Source organism: Gossypium hirsutum, chromosome A08 (assembly GCF_007990345.1).
Source record: "Gossypium hirsutum isolate 1008001.06 chromosome A08, Gossypium_hirsutum_v2.1, whole genome shotgun sequence".
Taxonomy (NCBI): domain Eukaryota; kingdom Viridiplantae; phylum Streptophyta; class Magnoliopsida; order Malvales; family Malvaceae; genus Gossypium; species Gossypium hirsutum.
This window is the reverse complement of record NC_053431.1, coordinates 41,169,754-41,177,056: the sequence shown is the minus strand read 5'-3', so window position 1 is coordinate 41,177,056 and position 7,303 is coordinate 41,169,754.

Below are 7,303 nucleotides of genomic sequence, written 5' to 3'. Positions count from 1 at the left end.
AATGGTATCTTTCTAGCATCAAAGAAAAAAAATTGAAATCCTCATACAAAGTTTCAAGAGTTCTCTAATTGTTTTCTTCTGGGATGGATACCTTAGAGGCTGAATCAAAACGTTGTGGTTGTGGTTTGATTTTTGCATCAAAAAAAACTACCATCATCAAAATTTCTCTTTTCAGATTAATGAAGGTATAACTTTGGTACCTACCTTAAATCCAGATTCACTCCTCACACATTGATCCATGAGTTATGGTTGTCGAATTATTTTTTTCACTACGTCATGGGTTGTACCAACGTTCCAATAGTTAATTCATGACCAAATTGATAGAATGTGTAGATATTGCAAGTTAAATTTATTTAATCAAGATCAAATTGATAGAATGTGTAAACTTTAAAGATTGAATTTCTTATAATATCAATATATATTTGTCGAAAAGCATTAACATTGTGATTAACTGTCATTAGTTGCTCACTTTCAAAATTAATAGGGATTAAATTGCTCTGAGTTTTTAGAGAGACCAATTTGGTTATTGTCAAGATTGTCAGCGACCAAAGGTCTTTTTATAAATTTTGGCATCGTTAAGATTCTTTGTTAAATTTAGGTAAATCACAATGTATTTTCTTTTTGTCACATGGCTGCCAAGAGAGCTTCTTTTTAATTTCAAAATGTCACACCAATGAATTCAACAATGATAACAACTGGTCTTAAATTTTTTAATTTGAAAAGTAAATAGACTAAATTCTTGAAAGCAAAAATATAAGAACTAAATTCCAAATATATTATAACTTTTAAATTTTTACTTTATAATTTAGCCCAAAATTTAACTCAATACGAAGTGTGAGAATAAACAATACTAGTACATAAATAATTAGTAGGACCACATGCAATGAAAAGAATTATCCATTAATTATGGTACTTTGAAGGATCACATGTTACATTAAAGATTAAGGCTTTACTGGATAAAATAAAAAGAAAATTAGAAAGATAAAAAATTAAATGAGTAGAAAAGTAAAAGGGTAAAAAATACAAGGTTGCATTTAGTTTATGAAAATATTTTCTATTTTTATTTTCATTTTCATTTTTCATAAAATAATTCTTACTTTTTAGTTTTTTTTTAAATTAAAGAAACATGTTTGGTAAATAAAAACAATATTTTTTCAATAATGAAAACATATTTGATACCTATTTTTTATAATAAAAACATGAGAAAAAATAAAAAATTATATTTATATAGATTCAAACTAGAATATCAAATTTAACATTTGAAAAAATTATTATTATTATTATTTTTTTACGTTTATATGAGTTTCAACTCATTATTTCCAGTTTTACATTGCATTTTTAATAAAAACAATTATTTATTATTTTCTAATTGTCATATATTTTCATTTTTATTTTTCAAAAATCATTTCTAAAACCTTTAAACAGGATATGCTTTCTTGAATATTTTCTATTTTCCAAGAAAATATAAATAGTATATATATTTTTAAACCAAACGGAGTATAGTCTTTAAATATGCTTGGTATGAAAAAGAATAATATAAATTTACCACTGTATTCTAATATACATATCTAACTCTTTTTTTATTATTGAAGATTCCATTTTCAATAACAATTTTCATACAAAATTATTATAATATTTAAAAATAATTATGATATAAAAATAAATTATATTTGTAAAAGACAGTTTTATTATGTATGCTATTTATTGAAAATTTTAAATAAATATTAAAAGAATATATCATTTAACAATCAGATTTTTTCAAAATACAAATAATATAAAAAATTATGGAATGGATATTAAGTATGGAAGTAGAAACATAATTATTTTGATTAAATTGAAGAGAGAGAGAGAGAATCTAATGCAATTTCTATTTCATCTACCCATTCATGGAGTAAGGAGTTTTAGAAGTCCAGGAATGGCAGTGGTAATCCCAATTCCCAACCAATCCCATAAAAATGATTTAAAAGACAAAAAAGATATTTTAAAAATTGATTTCATCTCAACCTTTCTTTTGGACATACAAGGATTATTATAAATTTGTACAAAGAATCTTAAGCACATGCATTCCTTTTCTATTTTAAATCATCTACTTCATTAAACATTAAATCTTTTTTAACAGTTTTTACTACAATATAAGATAATTTTTAGGGATAATTCTTTATTGTTACATTGTATTCATAATTTAATCACAGTATAAAGTCAGTAAAAAATAGAATTGAAATTTTATCACATGTCTTAATTATTATTATTTTTTTAATATTTTAAATACACATAGTAAAATCTTAACCCAAAACTATTCCAAAGAAATTATTTTTAAGGAAATTTTTAATTATCATCTTCAATTCCTACATTAAATATTTTTTGGGGGCGTTTTTTTAACGAGACGCTACAACAAAAGCACTTTTATTGGTAATATTTTGGTGAGGGTACAACAAAAGGTCAGCTAATACCAAAAACAAATTCAACTTTTTTCGACCCAAGGAAAAATGCTATTAAAAGCCCAACAACATTTAAGGGCATTTTTAGCCCATTAAAATGAAATATAAATAATTCAATTCTCCTTTTCTCGGTAGCCATCCCAAATTCAAAATTGGATAGAACCAACGCATTTTCATCACTCAAATTCAGAAACCTTTTGCATTCTCATAAGATTAGGGCAAATCTTGTGTTAATACATCCACCACTGAACTCAATCTCTCTTTCCTCCTAATCTTCTGTGCCACTTTCTTCATCCAGGATAGTTCCCTTCACCATATAGCTGATAAACTATTATCAAATTTGAGGAGCTAAAGTCATTTCCTTTTTCATGCAGGTTTGACCTGAATTAACATTCTTCTCTCCACTCACAAATTTTTCGTTTATGCCTTTTCTCCTCAACCATATCCTTAAATTTCTATCATCGTTTCAACTGTTATGATAATGCCTTGAAAATTCTAATATGATACATGACATGATTTTGAGCTCCAACATCGAAAATATTATTAAAAGAAATTATAAAATAATTGGAATGAAAAAAATTATGAAAGAAATTTGATATTGGAGATGGGAATGTGTAAAAAGAATTTAAAAAGTGAAAATGTGATTAAAAGGACTAAATTCTAAGTTTTGAAAAGTATGAGGACCATTCTGCAAAATTACCCAAAAGTGAAAAAAATATGAATTATTACGGATTAATTGTCATGAAATGAATTTCAATGTGATTTGGAGGGATGAAAATCACTTTTTGGAATAAATTTAAAATTTTTGAATAGTACATAAGCTAAATTGTAATTTTCCCATTTTATCGAGAAAAGACCTAAAGTGCGGTTTTCATTACTCACATATTTATTAAAAAAAATTCATGACGAATTATAAACTTGATTTGATCTAAGTATCGAGTTTTGAGAAGAAATCACTAAAAAATGCAAAAGGGGTAAAATGGTAATTTGATCAATTCCTGAAACTTTTATGATGAAAATAATATTTAAATATGATATTTGATATCTAAAATTATTTTGGGTCATTGGAATCTTGTTTTAAAGACTTAGGCCACAATTTGACAAAAATTGAACATGAATGGATGGCAATTGGTGTAACACCTCATACCCGTAACGCACACCGAGGCGGAGTACAAGGCATTACCTAACTCAATATCATGCTTACAACCAACCTCAAGTCACCGAGACTTGGTCCAAATTAAAATTTTTTTTATTTCTACTTTGACCTTCTTATTATGGGCCTACGAGCCCTAAATCGATCATTGAAAACTATTCAGAACCTTTTCGGGTCTTTAAACCAACCTTAAGAAATTTGCCTTTAAAACAGGACACACGCCCATGTGGAAAGGTAACACGCCCGTGTGACCATTTCGACATGGTTGTGCTGATGGCTCGTGTGATTCACACGGCCTGAGCACCTTGGGACACGCCCGTGTCCTACACCCGTGTAGAAATAATTTCTAATTCATACCTACAGGGGTTTTCACATGGTCGGACACACACCCGTGTCAATGGCCCGTGTTCCTCACACGGCCATGACACGCCTATGTTCTAACCCGTTTGCAAAAACTTGGACATTCTGTTTCTGACGTCAGCATCCCTAAAATGTCACACGGCCATGGCACACGCCTGTGCGCTAGGCCGTGTCCTCCATACGGCTGAGACACACGACCGTGTCTCTGCCTGTGTGTTTATTACCATGCATATTGACTTGAAATTTTTACGTGCATGGGACACACAGCTAGACCACACAATCCCATGGGGCTGACTGTGTGTCATATACGGCCTAGAAACACGTCCGTGTGTCTACCCGTGTAGACAATATAAGGCTATTTACCAAGCCTTTTTTCCACCCTGACATACTTAGATTCATAAATATACCAACCAATATCAAAACAACACAACTTTTTATATCAAATCAGCCACAATAGACATTCATTTAACCATGGCAATACATATTTTATAAATCAAAATGAGTGTTACCATCATTCAAGGCTTAATACAAAATGAAGGGTTCCCAACCTGAGTCATTACAATTGGCCAATTCTCAAAGACACAAAATGATAAAGTCTAAGTCCTATACATGCCATATTCAAAAATATAATTCCAACTATACCGATTGCTTCGGCTGATAGTGTGATCGATATCTCTGACTTTTGGTGATCCTTGAGCTAGATAGGTGGTACTGTAAGGAAATGGAAAGGAAAAGGAGTAAGCATAAAGCTTAGTAAGTTGCACATAAATAAATATACAAAACTAAGTCTACCATTTATCAATAACTCATGATACCAAAGTGGGCATAAGCATGACTTACTTTTCACTTTATACAAATCACATAGCATATACAATGAGTTCACATCTTATACATATGTATCACTTAGGTACCTATAATACTCACAATACAGTTATACTTTCCTCATTAACTTAAATTCATAACTTTCGCCGTTGAACCATTCGGTACGCTACCGGATATTCCATAAGACTCAAACATGGGGGTGCCGATGCCATGTCCCAAACATGGTCTTACACTGGCTATCATCTTCGAGGTCAATGCCATGTCTCGGACATGGTCTTACACTAGATCTCACATAACCGTGCTGATGCCATGTCCCAAACGTGGTCTTACACTGATACATCTCGCAACTGATGCATGTCCCAAACATGTCTTACACTGGCTTACGTCTCGAGGCCGATGCATGTCCCAGACATGTCTTACATCGAAACTCGTCTCGATGCCGATACCATGTCCCAGACATGGTCTTACACTGGCTCTCATATTGTGGCCGATGCATGTCCCAGACATGTCTTACACTAGCTCACACAAGTAACCCAAATGTTAAGGCATGAATATCTAGTTTACTTCCTAAGGTTTCAATGGAAGTTCTACTATCTCAATTTCATAATCAGTCAATTCATTCTATATCAATTCAATGATGATTCCAACACATATGTCAGCAATGTAGTTGTATCATTTACATACAACTTACCTCGGATTTCAAAATATAGCGAATATACAGTTTAGTCGATTTTCTTAGCTTTCCCCCAGTCTTGGTTCTGATTTTTAAATTCTTGATCTATATTAGTAAAAATACACTCATTTAGTCACTAATTACAATTAGACAATTAAAAATTTACACCTTTGGTAAAGTGACCATTTTGCCCCTATGCTCAAAAATTGATTTTTATCGAATTTCTTCCCATATTAAGCCTAGATGAACTCTTTTTACTCTTATAGAAACTCTAAATTCTCTCTATTTCACACACTTATAACTTATTTTGCAACTTGTGCAAAATAGTCCCTTTAAGTGTTTTCATGCTAACACATTTCACAAAAGTTGTTTATAAGACAACTGAGACTTATTTTCTTCCATAAAAACTCAGAAAACAACACAAATAATTTCATGGAAAAACCCTAAACTCTTGATCATTTTGCAAAATAGACCCCTCATTAGAAAGCTCATGTTTCTAGGGTCTCAAAAATGTAAAAATCATTAAGAGAAACTATCAAAATCACTTACTTAAGAGGGCTCAAAGTTGCTGAAACTTTTGAAGCTTTCAAACCCCAGCAATGGTTGATAATTTCGGTGGGAAGAGATGAGAAGAAAAGAAAGTTGACTACTTTTTCTATTTTAGTCAAAATAAGTCACCTAACATACCAAACTTAAAGATTTTGTCCCCTCTTTGACTCTATGGCCGGCCAAGAACTTTTAAAAGGGACTAATTGCCCTTTAAATACCCCCAATTTTTGGTTCTCTATCTATTTGACACCTTTACTATCAATTTAGGACTTTTACACTTTATGCGATTTAGTCCTTTTTCGCAATTGGGCTCACAAACGTTAAAATTAACTCACCAAATTTTGCATGCACTATAATAACCATGGTATGACTCTATTTTAAAAATAAAATAATTCGTCCAACTTTATATTTGTGGTCCCGAGACCACTATTTTGACTTGGCCTTGAATCGGGCTGTTATAATTGGAACCCCCATCAACTTATCTTTTTCTTTTTTTCTCTGCTGACCAATAGAGACCATTGTTGCCATTTTTCTTTTCTCCTTTTCCTTTCTCATTTCTTCATTTTCTTTCAAAATTTCCATTACTCACCTTAGGATTTTGTTGAAATCTTTATGGAAACCACCTCTTAAACTTATTACCATCATCAATTTCACTAATTTCAACTTAGGGTTTATGAAGCTTTGTTCAGAGAAGATAAAGCTAGAGAAAGAAAGCTTCAATAATGGTAAGAAATGGTTTCTTACACCTCTATTAGTTTGATTATTATTGAGAAATTATATAAAAAAAGCTTAGAAAGAACTTATGTTCATTTTTTATTATATTTTGGTTGCATGGAAATGAGGAAATGGTGATTTGAGGTAGGGGTGAGTATTCGATCGAGTCGAGTCAAAAAAAGTTAAAAAATTTTGAGTTACTCGAGTTGACGAATCCTATTTTAGCAACCGAACTCAATTTGAATTTTTTTCGAATCAGATTGAATCGAGTCAAAAATTTTGAGTCAAGTCTATTTGAGTTAATAAATCCTATTATTTATACTCAATGTTGCATTTACATAAACCAATTATTTAACTAGTAAACGAAGTATAAAATTATTTAACTACATAAACAATATAATGGTTTTGCCTTTTAACTTAATGAGTAAACATTTATCAAAACAACGTAGTTTTACCTTTTAGCTTAATGGTTTTGACTTTTAATTTTAGAAAAGGTAAAAATTTATCAAAATGGCGTAGTTTTTCCTTTTCTTATTCGGATTTTTGGATAACTCAAATTATGCAATTCATATTCGAGTGAAATAAAAAAACTTA